Source organism: Notamacropus eugenii, chromosome 7 (assembly GCF_028372415.1).
Source record: "Notamacropus eugenii isolate mMacEug1 chromosome 7, mMacEug1.pri_v2, whole genome shotgun sequence".
NCBI lineage: Eukaryota > Metazoa > Chordata > Mammalia > Diprotodontia > Macropodidae > Notamacropus > Notamacropus eugenii.
The window spans coordinates 110,725,832-110,739,033 of NC_092878.1; the positions used below are offsets into that span (position 1 = coordinate 110,725,832).

The 13,202-nt window shown below is 35.9% G+C and overlaps 1 pseudogene; it reads left to right on the forward strand.

Annotated features, from left to right (window-relative positions):
- The first annotated feature begins 222 nt into the window (after positions 1 to 222).
- On the forward strand, positions 223 to 12,002 carry LOC140514739 (glutamine synthetase pseudogene; annotated as a pseudogene).
- Positions 12,003 to 13,202: the final 1,200 nt, after the last annotated feature.

The window sequence follows — 13,202 nt, forward strand, 5'->3', positions numbered from 1 at the left end:
AGTACTCTAGCAGAGCCTTCTCAGTATTCTCTTTCAAACAACTTTAAAATTGTACCTCTATTTGAATTCTGGAGTGGCATAAACAAAACAAAACAAAATATAATGTAACCAAACAAATAAACAACAACAAAAAAGAGTGAGATATTTTTCCAGCTAAAGAAAGCTTAGGAGATCAAAAGGACAAGTACTTGATACTGGGGTAGGGACTGGCTGAGAGTCCACATGGCTGATATACAAGCTGTAGGCCTTGGATTCAACTGCAATATCAGTAGCAGCTTCAGGAGTTCTCAGCCCACTGATAGTACTGGGGTGGGATGACTGGTCAGAAGGAGATTACAAAGGTCCCTAAAACAGCGTTGTTTGTTAACTTATGTTGCCTAAATCCAATTGTGTTGCAGGTCCATTGCGATGAGGAACATTTTTTGGTCATGAAAGAGGAGGGACCCAGAGGAGCAGTAGTGCTTTCAGTCACAAAACAGTGGGAGCCATGAGGATCAATAGTGCTTGTGGCTGCAAAGGACCAAGGGCTTTTCTTAGATAAGGACCATTGCCAACATCAGGAGAGCAGTAGCCATAACTCTCCCCAGAGGACAACACGTTGGTAGCACCCAAAACTTCCAAAGCCCCAGAATTAACAGCAGAATCAAAGGCAATAGCTTAAGAATGTCCTCCATGCTCAGTCTGGGAACAGAGCCCAACATTAACATAAAGTTTAAAGAACAAAATATTGAGCAAACAAAAAAACAATAAAATAAACTGGCCATAGAGATCTATTATAGTGCAAAGGAAGATCAAATCAGAAACTCAGAAGGACATAGCAATCTCAAAATAATTACAAGTAAATCTTCAAAGAAAAAAATGGGAATCAGATACAAGTCCAACAAATATTTCTAAAAGAGCTTAAAAATAAAAATAAAAACTAGAGTGGTAGAGGAAAAGCAATAAAATTTTGAAAAGACAAGGTAAAAGAAGCACAAAAATACTGGAGAAATTACTATTTTTAAAATTGCCCAAATAGAAAAAGGTATGAAACTTCACTGAAAAAAAGAACTCCTACAAAGCAGAATTGGCAAAATGTTTTTTTTAAAGTACAAAAGTTAACTAAAGATCAATGGAAAAGGGAAGGATTTATAACCAAATAAGAGATAGAGAACACTGTAAGATACAAAATGGATAATACTGATTACATTAAGTTAAAAACTTTTGCACAGACAAAGCAAATGCAACCAAGATTAGAAGGAAAGTAGAAAGCTGGGAGATAATTTTACAAACAATTTTTGATAAAGGTCTCATTTCTCTAATATAGAGAACTGAGTAAAATTTATAAGAGTACAAGTCATTCTTCAAATAACAAATAGTCAAAGGATATGAGCAGGCAGTTTTCAGACAAAGAAATCAAAGTTATCTATAGTCTTATAAAAAAGGTGTTTTAAATCACTATTAATTATAGAAATGTAAATTAAAGCTACTATGAGACACCACCTCACAGCTATCAGGTTGATTAACATGAAAGAAAAGGAACATAATAAATGTTGGAGAAGATGTGAGAAAATTGGAACACTAATACATTCCTGACAGAATTGTGAATTGATCCAGCCATTCTGGAATGCAGTTTGGAACTATGCCTAAAGGGTTATAAAACTGCATAGTCTTTGATCCAGCAATACCACTGCAAGGTCTGTATCCCAAAGAGATCATACAAAAGGGGAAAGGACCCAGATGTACAAAAATATTTATAGCAGCTCTTTAGAGGTGGCAAAGAATTGAAAACTGAGGGAATACCCTTCAATTGAGGAGTGGCTGGACAAGTTGTGATATATTCATGTAATGGAATACTATATTCCTATAAGAAATTATGAGTAGGCAAATATCAGAAAAATATGAAAGGAATTATATGAACTGATACTGAGTGAAATGAACATTTTTACAGAGTAACAACAACATGTAATGGTTATCAACTACGATAGACAGCAATTTTTAACAATATGATGATGGAATTCCAAAAACACTTGTGATGTAAAATGGTATCTACATTCAGAGAAAGAACTAGAGTCTGAATACAGGGGGGGAAATGGAAATTTAATGAAATAGAGGATTTTCAGGCATTCTGGATGAAAAAATAAAAACTAAAGCTGAATAGAAAATTCGACTTTCAAATATAAGACTCAAGGAAGCAATAAAAAAGGTAAATATGAGAGAAGAGTGATAAGCTACACAATAAAAATAAAATATTTATATTTCTGTACAGGAAGATGATACATGTAACTCCTAAGAACTTTATCATTATTAAGATTGTTAGAATATTGTATTATTTTGGGGGGCAGAGCCAAGATGGTTGACTAGAAAGACACACTTATGCAGGGTCCTCCCCACAGCCCATAAAATACCTGTAGAGAGGGACTCTCAACAAATTTTGGAGCAGCAGAAGTGGAGAACAACAGAGTGGAGGAGATTTCCAGCCCAGGGTGACCTGAAAGGCCCACAGAAACGTCAGTTGCTCCGGACGTTGAGCGGATCCAAGCCCAGCCTTGGCTGAGCCAGCACAGCATGATGAGACTCTGGGAGGAGGACACCTCAGGGGTGCAATCTCCAGTCACAGCAGGGGGTCCTCAGATCCCTTGGCCCACAGGCACTAAAGGTCAGCGATGGGGTTTTATCAGCAGGCCAGGAAGGAAGAAGAGCACAGCAGGCAGTGACCCCGCAGAGGCAGCACAGCAGCCCATATGAAAACTCCATTGTTGGAGCATAAAAACCCCTGGGGGCATTGAAGAGCTGAGTCTTACCTCAGCCCTGGGGGAGGTCCTCGCCAAGCTGGTCTTTGTCTCACACAGAATGGCGGCCCTGCCCATTCAGCTTAGCTGAAAATCAGCCCCCAGTGCTGATTTCGTGGAACTGGAGGCCAAGGGGCTGTGAAGAGGTAATTCATAAGATTCTGGGCACAAAAATCGCTCTCTGCATCCAGACCAGTACACGCTTGATTGTGCCACCTTGGAGGCACTGAGATCTCACAGATTCCCAGAGTATACCCTACTCTTGACAAAGGACCCAAAAGTCAAGTAACCAGTTGGGAAAATGCCCAAAAAAGGGGAAAAAAATAAGACCATAGAAGGTTGCTTTCTTGGTGAACAGATATCTCCTTCCATCCTTTCTGATGAGGAAGAACAATGCTTACCATCAGGGAAAGACATAGAATTCAAGGCTTTTGAATCCCAAACATCCAAAATGAATATTCAGTGGGCTCAGGCCATAGAAGAGCTCAAAATGGATTTTAAAAATCAAGTTAGAGAGGCGGAGGAAAAACTGGGAAGAGAAATGAGAGAGATGCAAGAAAAGCATAAAAAGTAGGTCAACACCTTGCTAAAGGAGACCCAGAAAAATGCTGAAGAAAATAACACCTTGAAAAATAGGCTAACTCAATTGGCAAAAGAGGTCCAAAAGGCAATGAGGAGAAGAAAGCTTTAAAAAGAAGAATTAGCCAAATGGAAAAGGAGATTCAAAAGCTCACTAAAGAAAATAGTTCTTAAAAGATTAGAATGGAACAGATGGAGGCTAATGACTATGAGAACCCAAGAAATCACAAAACAAAACCAAAAGAATGAAAAAATGGAAGATAATGTGAAATATCTCATTGGAAAAACAACTGACCTGGAAAATAGATCCAGGAGAGACAATTTAAAAATTACGGGACTACCTGAAACCCATGATCAAAAAAGAGTCTAGACATCATCTTTCATGAAATTATCAAGGAAAACTGCCCTGAGATTCTAGAACCAGAGCACAAAATAAGTATTCAAGGAATCCACAGATCACTGCCTGAAAAAGATCCAAAAAGAGAAACTCCTAGGAACATTATGACCAAATTCCAGAGTTCTCTGGTCAAAGAGAAAATATTGCAAGCCGTTAGAAAGAAATAATTCAAGTATTGTGGAAATACAATCAGGATAACACAAGATCTAGCAGTTTCTACATAAAGGAATCGAAGGGCATGGAATATGATATTCCAGAAGTCAAAGGAACTAGGACTAAAACCAAGAATCACCTACCCAGCAAAACTGAGTATAATGCTTCAGGGGAAAAAATGGTCTTTCAATGAAATAGAGGACTTTCAAGCATTCTTGATGAAAAGACCAGAGCTGAAAAGAAAATTTGACTTTCAAACACAAGAATGAAGAGAAGCATGAAAAGGTGAACAGCAAAGAGAAGTCATAAGGGACTTACTAAAGTTGAACTGTTTACATTCCTACATGGAAAGACAATATTTGTAAGTCTTGAAACTTTTTTCAATATCTAGGTAGTTGGTGGGATTACACACACACACACACACACACACACACACACACACACACAGCACAGAGTGAATTGAATAGGATGGGATCATATCTTAAAAAAATGAAATTAAGCAGTGAGGGAGAAATGGAATGGGGCAAATTATCTCTCATAAAAGAGGCAAGCAAAAGACTTTTCAGTGGAGGGAAAAAGGGGAGGTGAGAGAAAAACATGAAGCTTACTCTCATCACATTTGACTAAAGGAAGTAATAAAATGCACACTCATTTTGGTATGAAAACCTATCTTACAATACAGGAAAGTGGGGGAGAAGCGGATAAGCAGGGTGTGGGAGATGATGGAAGGGAGGGCAGAGGGAGGAGGGAGCAATTTGGAGTCAACACTCTTGGGGAGGGACAGTATCCAAAGAGAGAACAGAAGAAATGGGGGGCAGGATAGGATGGAGGGAAATATAGTGAGTGCTACACAACAAGACTATTGTGGAAGCTATTTGCAAAACTACACAAATATGGCCCATATTGAATTGCTTGTTTCCCAAAGGGAATGGGTGGGGAGGGAGGGATCAAGAGAAGTTGGAAGTCATAGTTTTAGGAACAACTGTCAAGTATTGTTTTTACTACTAGGAAATAAGAAATACAGGTAATGGGGTACAGAAAGTTATCTGGCCCCATAGGACAAAAAAGAAGATGGGGTCAAAGGAAGGGAGGGATGTTAGAAGAGAGGGCAGATCAGTGATAGGGGCAATTAGAATGCTTGGCTTTTTGAAGTGGTGGAGGGGAGAAATGGGGAGAAAATTTTGAACACAAAATGAATGTTAAAAGTTAAATAATTTTTTTAAAAAATGTGAAAAAAATAAAATTAAAGAGAACATGCTTGAAAAAAAAAGATTGTTAGAAGGAATCTACATCAGGGCATAAGGGTAAATCCATGATGTTGGTGGATGGAAGAGAAAGATGCATGCATTGGGAGCAGGGGTAAGGGAGAGACAAAAATAGGTGAAATTATGTCACATAATAGAGGATCAGAAAGAGTAATATTTATAGTGGAGAAATTAGCAATGGGTCAACCTCACTTCTTGGGAATTGTTTCAAAGAGGAAAGAATATATATGTATGTATGTTTCATGTATATATACATACATCTATATGTAAATAACATGCATGTATGCACATGTGTACACAGTGGACATGTATGTATACGTTATGCACGTGTGTTTGTGTATGTGCCATGTGTGTACATGCATATGTGTAAATACATGTGCACAAGCAAGAGAGATATAGAAATCTATCTTACCCAACAGAAAAGAAGGAAGAAAAGTGGGCAAGAGAAGACAGGGTGATTACAAAAGAGGGTGGACTAAGAGAGGTAGTGATCAGAAGTAAAACAGACTTTTCAGTAGAGACACGGTAAAGAGAGAAAGAAGAATAAATGGAAGAAAATTAAATAGAGGGAAATGTGCAGTTAGTAATTATAATTTTGAATGTAAATGGAATAAACTCACCCATAAAGTGGAAGTGGATAACAGGATGAATTAGAAGCCAACTACAGGAGACACATTTGAAAGGGACAGATGTACAGAGTTAAAATAACAGGACTAAAAAAAATCTATTATTCTTTAGCTAAAGTAAAGGTTAACAATCATTCTCTCAGACAAAACAAAATTTAAAAAAAAATAGATATACCAAAAATGAATAAGTAGAGAAATTACATCTTGCTAAAAAGTACTAAATGAAATAATATAAATAATAAACACTTTGCTCAGTTGTGCTTCAGTCACATTCAACTCTTTTTAACTACATTTGGTATTTTCTTGGCAAGATATTGGAATGGTTTTTCATTTACTTCTTCACTTCATTTTAGAGATGAAGAAATCAAGGTAATCGAGTTTAAATGACCTTCCCAGTGTCAGAAAGCTAGTAAATGTCTGAGGCCAGATTTAACATTAGGGAGATAAGCCTTCCTGACTCCAAACCCAACACTCTTATCTATTACCACCTACCTATCCTGTTAGTAACAATCTTTGCACCAAATAATATAGCCTCCAAATTCTTAAAGGAAAAGTTGAACGAGTTGTAGGAGGAAATACTAAAACATATTAGTAGAAGACTGCTCATTTTCTCTTCTCCAAGCTAGGTAAATCTAACCATAAAATAAAAAAAGAAGTTAAGGAGAGGAATGGAATTAAAAAATTAAAAAAAATTGGTAGACCTCTGAAGAAAATTGGATGGGCTAGTCACTTAACAATTTAGTGGCCCAGGAAACTATAAATTTCAGAAAAGTGACTGACATGGTGTGCTAAAATTGTATGTTATTCTGGTCTCCTTGACCACACCTTAGTTATATAGTAAATTTAGATTTTGACAAAATATTTTATAAAAATTATTCTAGTTACTATAGTACATTTATAATTAGCCAGTATAACTTAATATCAAGCAGTAAGATTGCAAAGGGGAACTTAGAAGATACATAAAAACTGTCCAATAAAGCAAATGACCAGAATTTGTAAACTGTCATATATTAAGTAAAAATTTAAAGCTGAGACTGTGTGCTAAATCAGGGCAAGTCATTTAGGCCTACATGTCAAGGCCTTTGGGTCTTTTAATATGTAAACCTCAGATAAGCTCCAGATAACCACAGTAAGACCAGCAGTAGAACATCAAATTATATTGATAGCTTTGAGAGTATTTGGATACGTTCATGAACTGTCTCCAAACTGGTACAGATAAAAGTTAGTGCCCCACCAAAAATCTATGATATGAGATACTAAACTCATGTCCCACCAAGCATTCTACCATCTCCATCTGGGACTATGATCTATTAATTGTCCCCAACTCTAGTCAATGGTTATATGTTATATATAAGTTATATAAGTGATCCTCAATACTGCCTGCTTTCCTCTACCACTCCATCCCAGTCCCTCTGCTGCTTGTTTCTGTAGCACCCCTTTTCCCGCATTTATATCTGACATTGTTTGCCTGTTCTCCTCTGTTCTTTATGCCTTATTTAAGTGTAATGGAAATGTTACTCCCTTCTGTCATTATGCTCTTTCCCTGTCAATACCCAAAGAGCTGGGTGCTGACCAATTTCACTGAAACCATTTCACAATTACATATATTACTTAGCAATTCCCTTGGTTTGAAAGGATTTCCTTATCAGAGAGCTTCATTTATTAGTGAAATCAGAGGTCCACTCCCTATCCTTATTCTTTGATGCTGCTGAATGTGTGATTTAGTATATCAATGATTTTTTTTTATTGCACTGCTTATGAATAAATGAAGGAGAACGGTATTCAGAAGAATACCTTTGTGACTCTGGGCATGTAATGTAACCTCTATTTCAGTTTCCTCAAATGGAAATTGGAGATAATAATAGCATCTACCTTGTAGCATTATTGTAAAGATTGAAAGAAATAATATTTGTAAAATAGTAGGTACTATATAAATGCATATTCCCTGCACCACTACCCTTAAGTTCTTTTTTAAAAAAAAAAAAGTAAATTGGCATCTAAACCTCATTTTCCCCTTCCTGTACTTGTGATTTTTTAAGCCCAAATATGAAACATCATCCAATTTGAATTTCATCTTCCTAGATTCAGCTCCATTCTTCAGACTCTTGGGTTCTTTCTCAATCCTTTCTCTGCAACCAAGTATTGTAATTATATCTCCCAGAGTTTTGTCATCTTTAAATTAGAAGAGGATGTCATCTGTGCTTTCATCTAAGTAAATAACAAATTTCTAATATGGTGATCAGAGATTCCAAGCTAATTTTGCATTATTTTGAAATACTATTAGACTCTTGACATCTGGATGCCCAAATTCATATGGTCATTTATTTAATGTCTTTCTATTTTTTCCATGAGAATAATATGAACAATTTTATAAAATGTTCAAATTCTAAACTCTATCTACAACACAAATTTGGATCTATCTACCTACATATCTATCATCTGTCTGTCTGTGTTTGTCTGTCCATCTATCCCTACATTAAGATTTGGATATCCTCTGTATATAACTAAGTACTGAACCTTTCATGACATGGAATTTCACAATTATTTCCAAGCCATTGTAGTCTTCTCTTTGTTCTCTCTCTCTCTCTCCTACTTGTATGTACTGCAGTAGTACTATATTTAAGTGTTTTGACTTTTCTAATCCTTTCAGAGTTCTGAAATCTTCCTTATAAGCTAGTCCTGTATAACCAGTCAGATTGGAAACACATGTTAGAAGATAGATTGTATCTTACAATTCTTCTCTAACTTCCCTTACCCCTTATTTGCTCCTAATACATGTCCAGTATATCTTAGTCAGTCAATAAATAATGTGAATAGCCAGAAAGCAGGTGCTGCTGAAGCAAATACTGAAAAAGATTGTAGAAGAGAGAAAAAAAAAAAGATTTTAGAATCCAGTCAAAGCCCCAGGATTGAAACTTTGTTTTGGCCATAATGAAGCAGCTTTAGAAGATAGGCAGTATTAAGATTACTTTGGGCAGCATTCCAACCTTTCCCCTTAATTGACAAAAGTGAGGATGAAGTTAAAGTAAGCCAGTCAGCCAATTCCTAAAAATAGTGAATGTCATTGACTCTAACCGATTCCTTCTCTCCCCCACTCCCACACCCCATGCCATGATGAGACAAATAGCAAGGTAATTTAAAATTTTTTCTTGTAAACATGTTTTTTGAATTTGCTGAGGCACTCCATTACTAGATGTCTTATGACAACTTCTTGTAAGGTATTCTTTATACAATATGTAAAGTAGTTAATTATTGATCCAGGTTTCTGCCATGACTTTAGGAAAAGGGGTGAGAAATCTTTAAAAATTCTAGTATTAAAAATGAAAAAAGAGGATGTTTTTATATCAATAATTATGACTCAAATTATTTCTTGTTTCCTTTATTGTTTCAGAGATTACTTTCTAGGAAATGAGAACTCACTGAAAATCCTCCTCCCTTTTTCACACCTCCAAGGAAATTAAACTGAGGAAAAATATTAAATATGTGCATTGTATTTATATAATATCCTTCTCTGAAAAGGCTTCTGGGCACCCTGGTATTTGGCCATTTTCTAACTGTCTTCACAGTGAAAAAAAAAGGTGTTAGAACTTAGTGTTTTTACAGGCAGTAGCTTATTTTTTTTCTCATTTTTCCTATGAATCAGGGTGGTAATTGTTGTGCATCTTTTCACACACACACACACACACACACACACACATGCACACATACATTTTTTGCCTTCAGATGTGTTCCACATGGAAGTTAGCTTAGGCTTATATTTTAAAGCCCTCTTCTCCCCACCCACTGCTTTGGGAAGGATATATTTCTTTTAACAATAAAATAAAATAAGGATCATTGCTGATGGCAGTAATTATATTCTCAAAAACCTACTCATAGTGGGGTGTCCAATAGACTAACCTTGTCAAAAATTTAAGCAACTTGCTCATGCTGGAGATCTCATACTCATATGTGAACAATGATTTTTTCCAAATCATAAATTTAGTACATATAACCCCCTATAAAACACTGACCCTTGTGGATTTTGATCGTACCACTAAAGCCTTTTGCTTTCACAGGTACTGGGGGCCTGAAACAGGAGAAATTTTTATAGTTTTTTTCTTCTTCTTGTTAATTAGGTCATTTTAAGGCTAAACCTATTTAACTCCAGAGAAAATTTTGAAATTAATCTAAGATAGAAAATTATCTACATCTAAAGTAGAAATGCTAGAAGAATTCATAATACAAGTCCCATGAACAAGGAATGTCCTCTGCAGAAAAGGATGAATACAAAAACCACAACTTATTATATGTGCACAATGTATAAATATCTTATTGAGGCTATGTGACCCATCTTAATTGTGTCCTCTATTTTGAATTCAGAAATTAAAGGCAATTAAATAGCTGAGGCAGAGGGTCTAAAAGGTTATAGAAACATAAACATGGTGTACATTATAAAGCAGTACTATACAAAATAAAATCATATTTAGAACCAGAGGGAATTTTAAAGATCGTGTGAATGGACATTCTTAATTTAAAGACCAGAAATCAGAGTTTAAGTGACTTGACAAAAGTCACAGAGGTACCAAATAGCATAGAGGGAATTTGAACCAATATTTTCTGGGACAGATCTCTTTTAACTAGTTAATATCTTCTACAACATAAAATATAACATCAAACCCATTATTATTATCATATTTATCATACATTGGATCAAAAATATGTTTTCTAATCAAAATATAGTTCAAACCTTAATGGAAATTTATGCGGAAAGAGTTTATATGGAAGTCAATATTCATTTAGCATGCCTATTTTTATCAAACCACTAAACTGGGCAAATCACTTTACTTCTCAGTCTTCTTCATATGTAAAATAAAAATGTTAATTAATATAACCTCAAAGTTTCTTCAAACTCTTATTTTCTGCTTCTCAGAGATTATACTCCTATTGTGTAAGAGGAAATCAATCTGCATTCCTTGGGATAAAGATGAGGTGTTGATATGTACTGAATATATTTTGACTTATTCTACTATAGCAAAGCAGGGTGTATATGCTCACTAAAATTAGCTTGAGTGAGTTTGTGATGTATTTTTCTTTACTACCATATAGACTTCATTGGCTATGTGCTTCTTCCATTGTTAGGGATTAATGACTAATACGCCAATTCCATTTAATCACTTAATATCAATTAACTTTTACAAGGAATATTTACTTTGAAAACATAGCAAAGGATATAACCTTGGAAAAATAAAAAAAAAAATGTGTAGATTCCAGAACTCACTCTGAAAACAGCATTACAAAAAAGCCAGAAACTTAGGACATTGCTTACCCATCCTCAAATGAGCAGAGTCCAACTTTAACATAAAGTTCAAAGTTAAGAAATAGACTGGAAAAATGAGCAACAAACAAAATAAAAACACCAAAATCTACGATGATGTCAGGAAAGACCAAAGCATAAACTCAGAAGAAGAAAATAATGTGAAAGCAGCTATAAAAAAACAAAACAAAACAAAAACTAAAGAAAATGCTAATTAAACCCACATCCAACAAAATTCCTGGAAAGGTTAAAGAAAGAATAAAAAAGATTAGAGGAAAAATTGGGGAACATATAAATTCTACGGAAGAGATATAATGGAAGCTCATTATTGTGCTTGCCTATACACTGGAATTAAAAATGACACAAGGAAATGAAAAATATTGAAGTAATGCCAGCTCAGTGGGAGTTGCAGATAGGACTTCATAAAGGGATTGATATGATAAATCACTTTTTGATTTCTCATTTTATCCTCCATGGAATGTGTGAAAATTTTGGAATTATCAAAGCACTTGACTACAAACCAACCCCTGGGAACTGGAATGGTTCTGGTTACCACACTAACTTTAGTACCAAGACCATGAGAGATAAGAATTGTCTAAAATACATTGAAGAAGCCATCCAAAGACCAAGTAAGCAACATTGATACCATATATGAGTCTATGACCCAAAAGGGGGTATGGACAATGCCCATCACCTGATGGGCTTCCTTGAGGCATTCAACATCAATGAATTCTCTGCTGGCATAGTCAATTGTGATGCCAGCATCCACATTCCCATGGTGACTGACCAGGAAAAGAAGGCTACTTTGAAGACTGCCACCCATCTGCCCACTGTGAATCTGATGCAGAGAGAGACCCACCCATCTGTACCTATTTCCTCAGTGAGAAAGGAGAGGAATCCTTTCAGTATAAAAACTAAGGGAACTAGACCCACAGATACTTCATATATCCCTTACTCCATAAAGCTTTTCTCATGCCCTATGCCACCTCACCTTTTGTCTCTTTTAGGTTTCCCGACTAGATTTAACTCAGGGCACAAAGTACTATCTTTTCTTGTGTGCCCTACCTCCTCCCTCCAGAAAAGAAAGAAAATATAGCACAATCGAACATACAGACATCCCCTATTTTACCTCAGAAGCAAATTGTATCCTTTACCACCTAGGACCCTGGTGAGAGTCAGTTTGCTTTTAGCAACAATACCTACATAATATTGGTTCACTACTTTACACCTTGATTGGCAAATCCTACAGGATGAGCAAATTTTTAAACAATGCTGGCCTTGATTCCAAAGTTTGCTCCTGAAGGTCATTCTTTGAGACATCAATGCTTGTCTGGCCAAAAAGTTCAGCCTAGATTATGGCTTCCTGTGACACACTCTTGTATGTTTCAGTTTACTTTCCTTCACCTAAAAGTCAAGGGTACAAATACAGACATAGCTAAGGACTGAGGCCCTTTCACAGGGCCACATTTACTTAGAGATGTGGCCCAAGGCCATACAACATTTAATCTCACCAGAAAGAACTGATCAAAGGAGTCATATCACCAGAGTGTAGTCAAAGCAAGAATAGTAAAGAGTCTTTACCAATAACTTATGCAAGCCTTTTGAATATACTTTTGACTGAGTATCAAACTAAGTGAAAAAAAATGGTCCTCCAAACCATTTTGTGAGTAGACTGGAAGCAGCCCAAGAATATCTACTCATGATCCACAGCCTCTTCAAGGAACTTCCATCTCCCTTCATCATACCTCTTAGAAGGAGGCTCCTTAGCTTCTCAATGTGCATAGAATTTCCCAGGGACTCTAAGGATACACCAGACTCAATCTTTATGCATAGGAGGAAAGGACCATATTGGGAAATTGGACTAAGTATTTGGGATCATCAAATCATCTCTTAGTAAATGACTATTTCTAACGAATAGACACTTCCTTCATAAATGCCTTATATAGTAAGAGACCTAATTGTAGAACAAATCTTAAGATCCCTATTTTCTATCAAGATTTCACAGTTTGGTAGGGATCAAATCAAGGTAAAACCAAAGTATGGGTTTTCTACTCACATTTACAGATGACAAGGTACAATTGGAAATTCCTTATCAACATTGAAACATATGAGGAAATG